Source organism: Hirundo rustica, chromosome 8 (assembly GCF_015227805.2).
Source record: "Hirundo rustica isolate bHirRus1 chromosome 8, bHirRus1.pri.v3, whole genome shotgun sequence".
NCBI lineage: Eukaryota > Metazoa > Chordata > Aves > Passeriformes > Hirundinidae > Hirundo > Hirundo rustica.
The window spans coordinates 21602788-21621417 of NC_053457.1; positions in this window are offsets into that span (position 1 = coordinate 21602788).

Here is an 18630-nt window from a genome sequence, read left to right on the forward strand (position 1 = left end):
ACAAATATCAAGAAGGTCAAAATTTTATGATGATTTAAAAGCACAGATGATAGTTCCTGCCCTGAGATCTCACAGTCTAAACAATTGCCCAGTCAATTAAAAAAGGACCTGAGCACCTAATGAGCTCAGTGCTGCTCCAGTTATCACCAGCCAGCTCAGCAGAACATGCTCTTAAAGTTTTCTCTCTTGGTTTGGTCAGAAACCAAAACGTGATATGTGCTGGTGTACTTTTTCACACAAAGCCAAAACGGGATCTTAAGAAACACTTGAGAAATCCTAAATGCCAAGTTCTGATTACATGAAGTTCCTGGCTGACAGAAACAAGACCAGAGACTCACTTGAAACATGAAAATTTTTCTAATTTTAACACTTATTTACAGTTAAATTCTTGCTTTAGTTATTTGATTAAATCATAGAACTGAGGGACTACATTTCCTTAGATCAAGGAAGTAAGAAAATTACTAAATGTGCCTGTTTTATTTATATTTTTATTTCCAAGCATCAAAAGCTTGAAGCTTTTTTAGTAGGTCTGTCCATGTATCCACACTCCATGACCTTGCTACAGTACTTGGGACAAATTTTATCCTGTGGCTTAATGTGCAAGTGTTAAAAGGGAATGTAAATTAAATTAGGAATATATTGCTAAAATAATATTAACCTGAATGAATATGAACAACATAAAAAGGAATCAAAGGATAGAGATACAGGTGATTCACTGATCTACAGGTTTACATTTCATTTAGATCACGTTCCCAAGCACAAAACAGCAGCAGCACCTGCTCAGCATCACAGGACATTACACGGCAATTAAGTAACAAGAACGTGCAATACAATAATAGGAAGTATGGGGAGGCAGAATGTAAATAAGTGAATTTGAATTTTGTCAGGATTTCAAAATTGCATGTTAATATTGGAACAAAGCCATGGAAACTTGAATAACCACAAGCAGGTTTTTGTCATGGCTTTTGTTTAATTTCTTATCCAGAGGCTGGCATTCTGTCAGCCCTCTAATTCCTTGAACATTCACTCTTTATTGATAGCAGTAAAACAATGCATCCATTTCCTCCATCACCTCAGTATCCCAGCACTTTTATGCCATCATGACTTATCTCATGCTACTCATCCCATCAGCATAGCACAAATGTCTGTAAGCCTTTGCAAGAGAATGATTAGAAAAACAAATCAAGAAATTATTTGATGTAGAAAAAAGGTAAGTGAAGTAACCGAGAGAAAAACAATGCAGAGTGTGTTTCCACTGGGGTACTTGGAATCCTGTAAAAAGATATTATTTGAAAGGTGATAGAGGAAAGAAAGGAGAATGGATAACAATATGCAGCCCAACATTCATGTAGAAAGGACCCAAGGATTTTTACCTTCACACTTAATGAACAAATATCTCATCAGCTTTGGAGGTGAGATAATCCTGGTCCATAAATAGGCTCATGTAAGGCACAGGTGATATCAAAACACAGAGAATAAAACAACAGAAGCAAAGTTTTTCAGGTTTGCTACCAATCTCTAGGATAACTGGATAAAACTGAGTGCAGAAACAGACTCTCAGCAAAACCATCGTGATGTTATTTAACATACTGAGTAATCTTTTAAGGAGATGTGGAAACTGAGTCATTCAGGATTGGAGTAATTAGAGCAGGGAATCATATACTGGGGGAACAATGCTGTGTTAGAAAGAACTGACAAAACAGGATTTCCATATCTGCTATTCTGCATCAGCACAATCAGAAACACCTCTGTACTGGTTTTATATTAAGAAATGATAATGTAAGAAACCTTCAACTATCATTGCATTCCTTCCCTACTGCTTACATTTCTTCAGCATATTCAGATTTATATATAATATCTGAAATCAAAAGGGGTTTGAGCACTGAGTCCTCATAGGGCACCAGGTTTCCAAAATGATGTCTTGAACTATTCACTGAAATAAGGAAGTCCTTGAATTTAGAGACCTCTTATAAGAAAATGTGGCTTTATTTACTCTTAGCAGAGAGGAAATGTAAAAATTGTAAAATTTTTATCATGTAAAATTCTGATCAAAACTAGGACTATTGCTGAGAAATCATAAAAAAATAATAATAAGCTATCAGTGGGGTGTGGAATACTTACCACAAAAACATCAACAGGGAAATAAATTATATTTGGAGGAAAAAAACTCAAGTGTTTGATATTTCTCAATACTAGGGCAAATTTTCCTCCAATGAATACTTCAGGGTTATTGCTAAATAATACAGAGTCCCCTTCCCCCAGAAAAATCATACCTACAAGGGAGTGTATGTCAGTGTAAATTTCTGATGACCACCAAATACAACTCCAGCTGCTGCCAAGTCCCTCAGCTGCTTCAGAGAACATATTGAAATTGTTCAGAAATATTGTTGATGGCACATATATTTTAATGTTCTAGCCTTCACCTCTTCATGCTGTTTCATTTACTTGTGCAGTAGCAGAATAACAACACTTTTGAATGGTGAGCCAAAGGAGAAGTAGTTGGTTTGTTTTTTTTTTTTCCAACTTTGTACTCACTGAGGTCTCACAGGGGGCAAGGTTCAGGCTGCAAAACTGCACTGAAAACGGAAATGCTGTCCTGCAGAAGTCAGAGCAGAAAGTGCAGAAGGGAGAGCAGCTGCCTTGTGTCCCACAGATCCAGGCATTTATTCCTGCAGGAATGCAGGGCTTTCAGGAGAGCCACCCTCGTTCTCACACACGTGGTCCCAAGATACATTGGGAGGACATATTTTTGGATGTTGATGTACACATGCCAGTGCTTCTCAGTGTTTTTCATTCCTAAGACACATGAGAATTCTGACTGATTTAGCAGCATGCCTTGCATCAGAGAAAAAGGGAGAGAAAAACAAAAATGTGGCACCCTGAAAACAGACTGTTTTTTCAGGTAGAGAGATACTTCAAGTTTTATTTTCTGATCATAGAAAAATATTTTTTTCTCTCTGCATTAAGAAGGTCAGGTGAGTCTTTTCCACACCTTCCTGAATTATGAAGATCTCCTTTATGCTTCTATAGATGTCAGATTAGCCACTCTCTTCACTGCAGATGAGACAATATGGGAAGTGGACTAAAGTCCTAAAGTCAGAAGACAGCGAGGATCCGATATGAACAGCAAAAGCAACTCGTACTTGTGCTCATGACAGAGGGGTTAGAACCAAGTGATCTTTAAAGTCCCTTCCAACCCTAATCCTTCTATGATTGTATGATTCTATAGCTTCATTAATGGACTTTTAATACACTTTATAGTGGTCATTAATGGAGTTTAGGGTTGTAACATGGTCAGATAATGCCAGCGTGATTTCTGTCTGACAGAAGCTCTGGACATCACCTGGTCCAAGTTCCACATAAAACTGCTTCAGAAGTACATTTGATTGCCCAGGGCTTGTCCAGTGGTGCTGAAGAGGATTTCCTTTTAGTTTGGCCACCCTTGCTGCAAAGGACTGTTCTTTTCCTTTGCTCTTTAGACTATATTTCCCTTGCTGCAGATTGTAGCTATTCCCTCTCCTTCTTTTGCTGTGTACCTCTGGATAAAAATTTTATCTTTACCGGCTGCTCTTCAACTACCCATGAGATAATTGAAGACAGCATTAAGATCCTCCCTTTGCCTCCTCTTCTCCATGCAGAACAAATCCTGCTCTCTCCTTTATAAGTCAGGTGCTGCAGCCCCCCAGCAATCTTACTGAGGCTCCAACGAGGTAAAACCAGTTTATCAATGTATTTTTCTGCATGACTGTACCATCTTGTGACAATATATGAATGGTGCAAAATAAAAGTAGTTATTGCTTTATTATTTCCCTTATTAATCAACTTAATGGTGAGGATTTCCAGCGAGCTGACAGGTTATGTGCTATCATTCGTGCAGTGAATTAAAAGGACATATTAACCTAACCCATATTTCATTGTTTGTGAGTTTATTCCCTTGTAGCAAAGAAAGGAAAATCACAATTTATAATCTGAAAGACAATGATTAAAATAAGAATCTCATTATATAATAAATGCTTAAATAGACAAATGTTGCATTGCCTGCTCCTTTTCATCCCTATCACTCACTTATGTGGAATCCAGTCAGAATGCCAACAGTAGCCTGATAGAGAAAGTTCCATGAATAGCTAGTGATTCTAATTACTTACTAACTTGTATTTAAATGGCCAATTGAAAAGACAGGGGAAAAAAAATCCAAATACTAAATGAGAGCTTTTTTCATATATGAACACTGATTTAAAAAATAAACTATACTGCGGCTTGAACTAATTTTGTAGAGGATTTAAGTGCAGTCATATTTTGTGGCCAAGATAGAAGGTCCATTGGTAGAAATACTAACATGAAGAGCAATCAAATTCAATCATCACTAACAGCTGTGCAATATTCTGCTAATATCAATAATCCTGCAGTAGAAGAATTATTATCTGTAAAAACAAATTTCCATCCCTGATGCCTTACAAGCAGAAAGTTCTATCTATTATTTTCTGTCCTCTTATTCCCACTTTAATTTCATTTCCCACTTCAAACCACTTGAGATTGTGTCATTCACTATTATATATTGTTTCCTTAAAAATCCTTTGGAGAGCTCATATCTTCCTCTAGCTTAGAAGTGATTTAGAAACTGATCTCTTCTGCCAGGTAGATGCCTTCTTCCCTCTGTTTCTAATGTCTTTAGATTTGACAGTAATTCTGGACTTTGCTTTTATACTTCTCATGCATTCTTAGTGGCCATCTTGTTTTTTAAGATATCATGGCCATTTATGTCATCTGTCTTGGTACTTTTGGAAAGAAAAACCTTCAGTGTTAAATTGAAGTGCTGTGTAACTAAAGCACCATATACGGCAACAGCAGCAAATGTCAATAAAGAAAACATTTAAAAATAGTAGAATTACAGGAACACAAAATAAAAAGTATACGTATTTGCAAATCTTAATTGCTGTTAAGGGTAGTAGAAATTATTCAAGAAAATATCAGTGCTTTTAAAGGGCCCCACCTCCTTCTCAATCTTAGGGTATCAGACCTGAAAGCAGAGAATGTTGCTGCTTCCTTAAAACTCAGAAATGCCAATATCCAAAAAGCCTACTGTGAAAACAGTTATTCTTAAAATCCTTTAAAAACTATTATTCTTTGTACTTTTCTTGTAATACGTACGGTTTTCCCAGTCTTTCCTAACCTCCTCTCTTAACATGGAAGCACGACTGGAACACTGAATCACACTCCATAACGACAGCGACTGGTGTGTGTGCGGTCTTAATTGAGTTGGGAGACATTCCTTACCAGATGGATATGGATTTTTGTGAATGCATAATGGCCCTTTAAGAAGCTTAAGAGAAAAGTATGAAACCTTTTACAAGCAACATTCCAAAGCAGGACTGCCAAAAGCAAGTGCACATAAATAGCTCTGATAATCAGAGACGTATTCCTGCGCTCAATCCTGCAATGAGCAGGGCTGCTGACCACACACCATGGTTGGATTAGCCACCTGGTCTGGGCTGGTACTCAAATTGCCCTCATCTTCTAGCAAATATCAGAAACTAAGGGTTGTCCTCTCAGCCAGAGCTTTGGCATCTGTTACCCATGGTAATTTCCCACTTCCCACACACAAGTGGGTTTTTTTAGATCCTGCGCTTGTTTTAAAAGCAGCTGCAGGTTGGTGCAAAGACCTGGCCCCACCAGGTACACATCTTCTCCAGGCACAGCAAGTCCTGTCCCCAAATCAGTAAGAGTGGGAAGGTTGCATTAAATCCATCTGAACAGACGTATCTCAAGGGACAGACACCTGAATTTTACATTCTTTTATGTTGCAACGGCAGTTTTGATGAGACTCTGGTGAATAGCCATCCACATAATACTATTCATTATCTATTTTCTCTATCAGCATTTTAAAAAACATGTGTATGGCATATGTTTCGCATTGTTAACTATGACCTTTGTTTATTTATAGTTTTAAAACCTCTGACTACTGCCAGACAGTATTAAAAATAAACATTTTAATTGTTTTCATGTTTTATCCTCCCCTCCCCTTCCACCCAAATCTGACAGGATGAAACATTGTTTTTACTTGGGATATAGCTGCTTCTGCTGCAACGGGAAAGAGGACTAGAAGGAAGTTGTATACATATTATCAGAATAGTTATATATTCAACAGCATGGAAACAAAGCAAGTGCAATCTCCCAACCCTCTTTAAGATAAATCTCCCCATTCCCAGGCTCTGCCTTCAGCTGAGGGTGCAGAAATAAGAACTGAGCTGCTCTTCTGCCTTTAGCTCAGACAAACTTAGCTCTTTCTTCCCAGCAACACTGCTGCAATGCAAGAGGCCATCTTCATTTCCCATGTGAACAAAGAGCTGGACTGTTCAGTCAAAGGTGGGGTTTTGTTTCCACAGGCATATGAAAAGCCTTCTGCATCAAAAATTAATTGCTTTAACAACTTTAGGCTTTTTGAGTTTGTTTGCTTTTTGCCATTTGTGGTTTCGTTTGTTTTGGTTTGGGTGGTGTTTTTTTGTTTGTGTTTTTTTTTTTTTTTTTTTTTTTTGGTTTTTTTTTTTTTTTTTTTTTTTTTTTTTTGTGCAGGTTTAAGAATTTCATCACAGACCGAGTGCAAAGGGGTACACAGTACCAGAGAAAAGTTAAACCACAACTTTTTCCAGTCTTTCTGATCAGCTGGCTTTTGTGCTCTGTTATACAGATCAATCTTTTCTATTTTGAGGGTACAAAGCCATGTTCAGGGAACATCCTTGGCACCATGGATTTTACTGCACAAAGCCCACTACTTTAACAGCGTTGCAGAGCCTAAATCTCTTAGGTGAGATGCTGGAAAAAAGGATAGAAACACACTAAATAAAGGTGCTTCTAACCCCCCTGCAGTATTATCTGCAGTTCTAGGTGTATATACCAGGAGAAGTTAAGCTCTTTTTATGGTACCTGATATACCTCAGTTTCTGGAGTGTTCTGCTTTCTCAGTCAACCGCATTGACCAATGTTTGAGAGAAACCAATTCAAGAACTGATTCAGCTCAATCAGTTTCCTAGTTTGAAAAGGGACTATGTGTCACAGTTTTGCTTTATTCCATTTGTCTTTGTTTGAAATTAAATCTCCTTAGGCAAGACCATTCTCAGTAGGTGTGCCTGGCACAAGGGACCCCAAACAGAGTTGGTTGCAGTTTTTGCCAAGCAGGATAGGAGCAACATCACATAACATAACATAACATAACATAACATAACATAACATAACATAACATAACATAACATAACATAACATAACGTGCTTAGAAACTAAAAATAAATGACACCAAAGAACCCTCTCATCTTTTGGGGAAGGGGAAAAAAAAACTTCAAAAAGGACAAAAGTTGTCGGTAACCCTCATTCTCCATTCCTGTGAGGATTCCCAGCTCTTCCTTCTCCTGCCTTTCATTGTCATGATGAGATAAAATATCTCCATAGTTAAACATACCAGGTGAAAGAAAAACAGACATACAACTAGGATATTTAGGGACAGCCTGTCAGATGGTGAATCAGTACAGTTCTGATAGAAAGAGGCTACTAAAATGTATCTTCTCTGTAAAGATTAATCTTATTCTTCCCAGACAAACAGGTCATAAGAATATTCTCAGCCCCTGGAAAAAAAAATTGTTAGTGAGTGTAAGTGTCTGTCTGGGTCAGTGGAGATGTCTAAAGAAGTAGTGAATGGAAGTTTTTGCATTGTTCCTGGTGTGTCTGGGAAAGAGGTAGAAAACAGGGAGGGAACAGTTAAAAACACAGTGGTTACGTGTTCTTTCTTTGCCTAGTTTTTGTTTGGTTAGGATGATTACTGGCCAGTGAACACAAATTCCTTGTGAATATATTAATTAATTTCTTTGATCATTTTCTGCTCTCTGTGTTAGGTCCCTTCATCCAGGAGGCTGCAAGTGGAATTTCTGATCCCTGCTCTAACTGTCTCCAGCTGTATCCTGAGGAGAGAAGTGAAATCAACCTTCCTTGCAGGTATGAAGCTCAAAGTCCATGGCCTAAATGAGAGGCCTGTGGTTCAGAGGTGTGTTCCTCCATCCTGCCTCAGCAGGTGCCACTGTACCTCCTGCTGTTCAGCCAAATTACCAGCACGAGCCTCCTTCCTTCCCTGCACAGCAGTGTCACTGTGCTGATGGACCCAGAGACCTGTCCATGCTGACTGAAAATCAGGCACACCTCGACGGGAAGAGCGATGGAAAATCTGACTGCAGAAACTTCCAGCCTGTGGTAACCTCAGTTCCACTGTGCTTGGGAACTGCTGCTATGCTGAGGTAACAGAAAAGCTCCCAATTTCCAGAGAAACTGCAAAAATTGGGCATCTTTATCTGCTGATGCCACTGTTCACCCTCCCTGTCCCAAATGCACTGAATGGATATTCTGGATCATGTACAGCTGGTAAAACAGCAAGGCTCAATGCAACCTCATGATTCCCTGTACACAGATGAGTAAAGCTCTGCTTTTATCTCCTGGCTATATCAACACAATTTACAATGCCAATTCATAACCCAGAATTACTACTGAGTATTTAAATCACCCAGGCAAATGAAATATTTCTAGGTTATGGTATAATTTAAATTAGTGACAGTATTTCCACTGAACTTGCATAGCCAGGTTTTCACCCACTAAATCTTGCCAAAATTAATAATCAGCCATAACAAGTAATCACTTATTAGTAATCAGGGACTTCACTGATGTCCTGACAACCCAGTCTTCTGCATAAGAGAAACTCTATTAGAGTTTCCTGAATTGTGTCCAAAATATAAATAAAATACAGATATCCAAATTTGATATGAATTTTTGGTAGTGGAAATCTACTGCAGTCTTTACTAAAATCATCTTAATTACTGCCATTTCTATATAATCTGCATCTTATTGCCATGAGAATTTGCTTAGTTCATAACTGCAGACGTATTTCTTATCAACTGGAAAAAAATATCTTTAGCCTGAGGATGATAAAATAAATGGATTAAACTTCTAGAAGTTTTGCAGTAAGTTTTCCATTTTCCTCTCATTCTGATTCCTGTTCTGACCATTCCAACATTTTCCTGCAGGAGTCAGGAACCTGATATTCAAGCAGCTACACATAAGCTGATACTGCTCCTCCTTGAAACCACACATTTCCAGTAACTTCAGTGCAAGTTTGTAGCAAACTGGGTTGAGAGATTAAACAGAGGAAAAAAAATCACCAACCAAACCAAAAACTCCACACCCATAAAAACCCTGAAATCTTAAACCAAAATCAGGCTATTGTAAAGATACTTCACTATGCTTTACTGAAAAAGGTTAGCAAATGCTATTTCAGGTAATTCTACCTAAAAAAATATTGAGTTACATTAAATGTGATACATTCTGCAAAATTTATCAAACGTAGGAAGAAGAAGAAAAGAGGCTCAAAAATTGATCAACCATAAAATAAAATTTCTCTTTTAAATCAAAATCTGATACTCTTGTGATGCTTTCATTGCAGTTAGAATTATATAAATGAAGTAAGCAATTAGATGCCCAGACTCTTTTTGTGTGTTTGGGGAGGGACCTAATATTTGTCAGAAGCCTCAGAAAATAACATTGGATGTTTGATACTTCAATTCTCATTAGTTTCAAATAAATCAAATAGTTATGAACAGCTCTGACTCTCCTTGTAAACAGCCTAAAAGTTACACATGCTGATTTTTTAGAGGCAGGGTAAAAGTTCTCCCACTTTATTTATAGAGGCGGAGAGAGACAAGGATATCCTTTGGACTACAGCAGCTCAAAACTCAGAAAGAGTTTCCTGCTTCCAACTGTGTCACTAGGAAACAGGAAAATCAAAAAAGAATATTTACCAAAAAATATTCCTCTAGTTTGTATATATTATATCAAACTGCTATTACTACTGACCATGAGAAAAAAAGCTTAACATCTATTCTTTCTTGACTTTAGGCTATTTATTATCGTAGATTTACACTTCTGAAATCATAGTTAAGAGCAGAATTCCTCTGTGTTCGAAGCAAATTTATAGTCTAGGAATAGCTATTGCCAGAGGAAATAAGCAAGAGGGTCAGGGGACAAGCAAATTAAAAACAAACCCAAAATAACCCAAGGATGTACTGCTTTGGTAAATATAAACTTATTTTCAATGTTGTTTTTGTAAAAAGGATGTCTGTATTGGATCAATAATAATGTATTTATTGAAACTTACAGGAATCCATGAGGTATTTATTTTCATGTGAAACAAAGCCCTGGAATCTGTGAAGGTGACAAGGAGACTTAATAATGCATTCCCCACCCCCCAATGTGTGCTAATCCTGATTAATCCCAATTTTAATGATATTTTACAGCCTGATTTTTTTAAGTTGTTACCACAACACACAGAAAATCCTTAGCATTGCTGCCAAATTGATCTAATCCCTCGTTTTAAGTAAAACAAAATAATAGTAGTAGTCAATATTTTCTTCTACTGCACAAAAGAACCTCCTAGCTACCTTTTCTGAAGATGCATAGGCTGTGCACGTGGTATCAGATGGTTTTCAGAAACCCTTTCGTTATGTCATTCCAAAGGGTACCACGGTATAAATGCCCATGGATGTTGGTGAACTCCATCCGTACAATGAAGAGAAAAGTTTTATGAAGAGTTGTGGAAGTGTGCAGTATTCTTCAACGAAACAAACAAATAAATAAATACCACTCCTCCACACAAAGCCAACAGCAAACCACAAACAAACCTTCCCCAAGAAATACCACAATACACACACAAACTATAAAAAAACCTCAGTATTATTATTTGCAGGAAGTCAGGTTCCAGAAAAAAATAAATTAAGAAAAAGTTTGAAAAAGTCATCTATGCAGAACATGTCAGTGAAGAGAGCAGCTTTCTCACAGTCTCAGTTTCAGAAACAAGGACATTGCCACTGCAAGGGTGTCAGATAAGCTCACCTCAGCTGGGAGTGCTCGACTGAGTCACAGCATCACAGCTTCTCTGCGTTCTTCAGCTTGTCCTCTAATGGGCCAACCTTTCACATTTCAAACACACTTTCAAAGGCATGACACTGCCATCAATACTGGGACCAAATTTCACCCAGTGGGTTGATTCTCCTGTTCAGACTTTCAGTCTGGCACAGTAAAGTGTGACCTAAAATAAGTCAAGTGATCCAAACTCCTTTGAATGGAGTAAGTAAACAGTCCTTCCTTATCAGGCCACGCTAGATAGAAAACAGTTTTGTTTGACTCTCATAATTATTGGATACCTAAGTAAACTAATGGTTGGCAGTGAATACTGATCATGAATAAGTTCAAATATTGTCATAGCTGATAAAACTTCTAGATGGCTGTATGGCTCTGTTCTGCTACAGTAACAGCTGACCTTAAATAATCATACATTTTTTAATAATCTCTTCATCTCATGTCCGTTTCCCCCTCAGCCTAAGTACTTGTATATTTCAGAGAATGGTTTAAGCATTAGGAATGTGTTTTGAAGCCAATTTTCTTGGGTTTATTTTCATTCTTTAAAAAAAAAAAAAAAAAACCACGATCACTTTTAAAGGGGACAATTTCAATGTATTATTTCTCCTCTTGTACAATGGGCATTCCTACTGAAGTACTGAAAATCAGGACAGTGATGATTTTACTGATATACCAATAGCCTGAGAAATGTCCTCAAAGACTCAGAGTTGGAAAAGCAGGGACTGAGCTGGCAAAGGTCTGTGTTGGGCACCCTGTGCTTCAGCAGACTTGCACTGAAATGCAGAGCATGAAACAGCATAAGGTTGTCCTCCTAGGCTGTTTTGGATTATTCCCCAACCTGAAACACAACACCCAGCATATGCAAGAATTTTCCTTAAGTCTATAAAGAGACTTTTAAAATTTAATAAACTTCTGCAGAAGTTCATAGATGTATTTCCTCACACCACTTAGGAATGGATTAAAAAGTAAAACTCATAATTAATGTGGCACTCAATTTAAAACTAAGTGAAATAAAATGGGAGGAATAATTTTTAAAACTTGCGTATTTTTCTTCAACGTTCTTCATTGAACGTGTTCTTCAAGTAGTTACAAAAGCGAGACTAAAACCATCAAGGATAGTAATTAAGCTTTTCTTCTCCCTTTTATGTTTTCTGTGATCATTTGATAGACAGGGTCCATAGAAAAATAAAGGCTTTTCCCCCTTAATCTACATAACCTGAACAATCAGGTTTTACCTTAACTCACATGATTTTAATAAATTTGGGTTTATGATATTTTAAAATAACGGCTTGTGTACAACATGTGTATCCCAAACACTTGCTTACAACTGCATAGTGGAGGCTTTGCTGTCAATTATGAAAATTCTGCAGGCTGATTATGCAAGTTGGAGGCATCTGATGCTCTTGTTTGTAAGAATTTCTTCACAGGATTGCCCAGGAACAACTCAGAGAGGCCCAAACAGCCCCAGCAGGTTTAAGACTGAGGCAGCAGCTGTGTGAAGTCCCTATCTGTGTAATGTCCCAAGGCAGCTGGGCATTCTGCTGGTTACCAGAAATGTCTTTTAGAGAGGGGAAGAAAAAAATGGAAGCCAGTGCTCACAGGGCCCTCAATGGGAATTAATATAAATGCTCCTTGTCATTCCACTTACAACAAGGACTAAAAAGTCTGGAAGTAAATCAGCAAGAAAAGCTTGTCCTTTGCCTATCTTTTTAATTATTTTGCTCCTCCTCACCAAAATTTATGAGTATCTAAATTGGTCTGAAGAAAGAAAATATTTATAATACATGGTCTGTTTATAATAAAATAGGATTAGTGAATATTTAAACATATAAATCACAAATGCACTGTAAGTATGACACACCTGATCTCCCTTACTAGTATCCAGAGACTTCATCAGTGCAGCGACAAGTAGGATAAGATAGATTCCTGCTGTACCCAACACATTTATTTACTAATGGAAACAACATTAGACAACTTGCCCTTGTTTTATTCTGCTGGTAAATAGCTTCATAAGCCCACTAGCTACACAGAGATGGTCTTTTTATAATAGGTTACATTAAAAAGAGTTATTTTGGAGGACCCAAATTTCCACCTTTTCTTTTTCTTTTAGTAGAGTAACCTTCTAAAGAAATTCAAATCAAGATTACTTGAACACCAGCAAGACCAAAATCTAGCCATTGTAATTTCAGTTCACATTACCCTTCAGTATTATATCTACTAGCGCTTGGCTTCCTTGAATTTGTGCAGATTATGAAAAGAGAAGGCTTTGTGGTACCAGCTGAAAGTAGTTAACTGTCAGTGTAAGAAAATAAATTTTATTCCAAAAGAAGTTTAGGACTGGAGTTCATGCAGTTGTAGAGTCACTGGGAAACCCAAAATGGTAAAACTGAGATGTTTTCTCCAACTTGCCCCCTAAATTTCGATATCACTCAGAGGATGTATATTGTATCACACCTCTGTCCATTCTCCAGGCCAGACTATTAACACTAACACATAAAACTTCATAAACTCAGGAATTATAACACACTGTAAATTCACTAGCTTCAGAGGGGTGATACTATGTTATTGTCATATATTATATTATTAGATATGATATTGCAGGTGGTGTCATATACTTAGGATGTTATTATGAAAATACTTCACCAAGAAACAACTGGTCAATCTAGAGGCGTGAACTTCTACACTAAACCCTTCTCAAAGTAGGTTAAGGGAGTTAAATAAATGAAGGATGAAAAATAAAATTGCTTTGCTTTGTTAATTCTTTGCAGAAATTACTTAGGGGGATACACATTCACATGTTTTATAGATAAATGTATTAAAGGACTTCAACAGGACTTGAAAGAGCTGCGACCTATCCCAGGCTTGCTAGGTAACCTTGCCACAGAGCCTTCTGTATCTATTACTCATTTCTCTTAGAGATCAAATTCCTATTAGTCACTTTGAAATTTACTAGGAAAAATATATAAAATAGTTAATTCTATTACATACTTCATGATTTTAATGCTAATCCTTCTTTCAGTTTGCATATAAAGTTCTCATTGATCTCAGCAGCAGCAGGATCAAGGTTTCTGGTAACAATTTTGGAAAGCTAAGGATTTTTTCTGACACCCAGGTAAAAAAGTTTCTGGAACAGTTGACGCAGGCCAGATGGATATTAGTCAATGGTTCTTTCTACATGAGTTGTAAGCTTGAGGCTAGTAGATGGAGCAGGGAGGGCGATTTATGTTGGTGGTGATTTGTTTTCTTTTTAAACACGTTGCTTTATTGTGTAGAAGAGTCACGGTTTTACTTCTACCTATCAGTGTCAACCACGTGTAGAGATAGCAACTACTTAACCTACTCTCCTTTAGCATTCTGAAAACTAGTATTTTATATGTTGTCTGCCAGCTGAGCCAAACTTAAAGTATACTGAGTATTTTCAGAAGCAGGCAGTGATACTTTATTCTATCCTTGCTAATTGGTTGCAAGACTTGTTGTACAAACTACAGCTTGTCCTGTACTGAAAAAGTGGCAACACATTACTTAACTTTGATCCAGGGTTTGGATAACACTCCAGTGAAAATCCCACCTCCCTTATCGACAATGTCTGCCTGGAGCACAGCTGCCTTCTGTGGTATAGCACTCTTGGTCTATCCTGCTTCCCAGTGACAAACCCCACAACTTTCCAAGGAATAAAGCCTACTCCTAAATCAGTTTGGTTTGCTCTGGTAAAGGAGTAGAAGGACAAAAGTTGAAGATGCAGATGTAAATATCTGAAAAAATAATATAGACTAGAATTAAATTATTGGAGCTGTTTGACTCCTAGGATGCGCAGGTATCTCCTGACAGTCATTGGTGACACTACAGAAGTGGTTAAAGCCCTTGGAAGTGTCAATAACAGTCAGTTTCATAACAAAGACACAGGTGGGAAAAGAAGGGTGGGAAAGAGAAATCATTCAAACACTCAAACTACTTTCTGCTCATTCCAGCAGCTCTCCCTGCTCATGACCCATAGGTCTTTAAAATATCTTGTTTAAATATCCTCTAATTTATTAAAAAAAAAAAAAAAAAAAAAAAAAGTTGTCAGCTGGCCACAGACCACACATTCCAGAACTGAAGTAGAAAGGAATGTGAATGGGTGGGTGGGGGAGAGGAAGGAAATCAGATTTAGTATTGAAAACAAGACTAAACTGAGAAAAAAATGATGTGCACTCAAGCAGTTGCAGTGTGCAAGACCATTTTTGTTTAGAGTACCTCACGTTCAGAAAAATAAGTGGTGAACAGCCAGTTATTCACTTACACACACACCCTTACACACTCACAGCATTGTAGGTTCAGCTGTTATCTTAGCTACCATCATTTCTTCTGCTCAAGAAATGCGAGCAGATGTCAGCGTTTTCTCTCCAAAGTGAATGTAACTGCTGTGGAGATTACTGCTCAGAACACTGCATATCTCTTCTGCAATCGGTACATTAAAGCAAAATCTAGCAAGTGTTACAGAAAAAATTTCCAGTAGTGGCTGAAAGCACATTAGGTGCTGTTAAATGTCAGTTGGCAATATAGTGTGCATTCTACTGCATGAGCTATCACTGGAGGCAATGCCTTTCTCCATCAATCTAAAAATGGTTGTGGTGATAAGATAAAGCTAATACTTACACACAGGTCTGGATATAGGGCTCCCTTTTATTTACATGGGGAAACAAATGGTCTCAGCACGTGTGTGTATTTCAGAAAAGCAAAAAGAAATCTCTTTTCCAGTCTTTGCAGTGAGGCTGAGTTTGTTTGCATCAAGAAATGACCCTACAGCACATGACAGTGAAATCACATTGATTTTTAATTCAGTAAAAAAGGAAACACTTGTCTTTCAGAATGCAGACACTTTTGCAGACATAGACTGGACTACATTACTTGTCTAGGGACATATGAAAATGAAATGTCCTTTAAAGTGTGTATTAAGTACCACAGAGAGCATGTAATTGTAATGACTCACAGCTATTACTGGAGATAACTCCGCAGTGCCATTAGACGAAGAAAAAAAGTTGATAACATTCTAGCATATCTTGAGAGAATGAACATGCAGATGTTCAAATTGCTGTTATTATTACCTTAACTATCACTCTAGGGCTGAGTAGCCATTACCATTTTGTGCTCATCATTGTACAAAACATACACAAAAATCTTTAACAAAATAGCAACAATCTTAGGTAGAAAAAACAACATCGAGAAAAATTTTAAAGGCAGTGAAGCAGAAAGACATAAAGTACAAGGATGACAAGACAACTCAGCACTCCAAGGTGTTTGTTTCAGGACATCACCAGCATAATTGTTTTCAAGTACCTATTTTTTTAAGACAAGAGACAAGCAGCAAATGACTTGTCACCTATTGTACTTTAGGGAACGAATGGAGATGCATTTGCCTCTTGTGAGATCTCCTCCGGAACTTGCAAGAGTTTCTTGTCACCAGTGTTGAAGATTATCCTGAGGATAATCAAGGGAAAAAAGATCCCTTTTCATGAGAACAGATTAAAAGATTTAGATTTTTGTTTTGCCTAAGAAAATGTGGGGGGTTATAATTGCTGTTGTGAATATATTGTGGGTAAAACTCAAGGAGAAGGGAGAGTTTTACAATACTAAACAATGTTGGTGTAGAAATAAATAGTTGCAACATTGATGTGCAGTCTTTAGCCATGAGTGAAGAAAAATTCTGGAATACTTCCCAAAAACTTCCCAAAAGAAGTTTTGTTGGAGCCTGAACTAATTCTTTTTAAGATTGCATTCAATCCATTTTATATAACGTGACTTCTATAGCAGTTTAGTTGCCTATATATAATAATCCAAAGTAGCTTCCCTTCACTTTTTGTGGTTTGTTTATTGGTCCAATTTTAGTCGGCTGAGGTTGGGTGAAATGAAGTCCCAATCTCTTTTTCTTATGTATACAGAATTTTATCATCATAGGAACAGTAGGAAAACTATATTGTAATTAGACACAAGCAGGCATCAGTCACTAAAATCAGTGTGGCTCCATGGGAAATAAATATCTGCTTACATGGATTAAAATGTCATTCAGGATTACAGATTACAGTCTCCAACATGTTTATAGGGGGAAAAAAGCTTACAATATATCCTGCACTTCCATGGAATTACTGAGGCGAATGTTAGGATTCCACAGACAGTAATTCATCATTTTTCCTCGTGAATGAACGGGTTGTATATGATTAATGAAGCTTACAGATGACCCTCAATCCATGTTACATAACACAAGGTCCCAGTGATTGACAAAATCAATCATTTATCTTGTGCTTCATTACTGCTAATAGGTTTATAGCCACCCTCAAAAGATATGAAGTCATAAGGGATAGATTTTCAGCTTGATATAATGGTTTAATAATTTAAGAACAAATATTTACCCTTGCCCCCCAAGTAGGAAAGTTTATCATTTAGCACATTTGTTAGTGGTTTTTTTCTCTGCTATGTAATATTTATACCTCAGCTTTTACACTTTCTCCTAAATTTTAGGAGCCTATGAAGAATGGAATTTCAGGAATTACGCTGTATACCTCTACCATAAAAATTTTCTTTTAAACAAATTCTAAAAAAATCATAAATTAAAATTTTGGTTATCCAAGTTGCTTTTTCCTTTTCTTCTGACTTTAGGTACCTAAAAAACAAAGCTGCAGGTAACAATAAAGTAAATCTTTTTTCATGTTTCCAGCAGTGCAGAAGTAATCCTGTATCTTTTAATCACTTGAAATAAAGTTTTCACGATTATGCCATCAGAACATGAATGACTGAGATAAAAAAATTCATATGATTTTTTAGATATAAGACATTATGCAGATCAAAATTAATTACTTGTGTTCAGAAGGTGGTTGTATTTTGCTCTGTGGTTTTAGTTTGGTTTGAGGCTGTGTTCTATTAATGATCAGCTAGAGAAGTAAATTTCTTGCTCTATACGATTCACTTACCTGAGAACCCTGACTCATTTGTGCTAAGACAGCTAGAAGTTTTTCTTACAACTGTAAGAGAAAAAGAAAGCGGCTACAGGGGAAAAAAAAAAAAAAAAAACTAATAAAAAAAGGATGCATGGAGCGGAAGAGGATATTTTGAAGAAAACACCAGATGATTCATTGATGGTGTTTACCGGTTAATGTCCATTTCTGCAACAGAGGCTGGCCCCCTGCATCCCTCGCTGACTTAAATGGTTTAATTCCTTTGACATTTATGACACTGTGGTGTTCAAAAGGCATGTTTTGATGCTGAACTCTCAGCTCCACATAATGACAGTGACCCAAATGGCATTGGAGCTGACAGCTTATCCCCTTGTCCCCTGTGTTGCAAGGCTTCTGTGAGTGGATTTTTGAGTTAACAAACCAAGCTGTCTTTTACAATTACTAATTCTTCCTTATTTTACTGTTGATTCATGTCTGAAATTTATCCATGTGTTCCTCTACCAGACTGAATCAACTTCTAAAGAAAAGTGATTTCAGCTTCCGCATTGTGCACAAAACCATTAGAACTTTTAGGTTAATACTCTTTCTTCTTTCATAACCTCTGCTTGTTAGATATTTTTGACAGGCTTTGGGTTAATTCTGTTACAGATTATGACCAAGATAATTCATTAAGTCTAGAGGATGGCCTTTAAATTAAACATTGGGTAGTACATCTTAGGGAAGCCTCTCTGAGGATGCCCTCAGTTAACAGAGATGT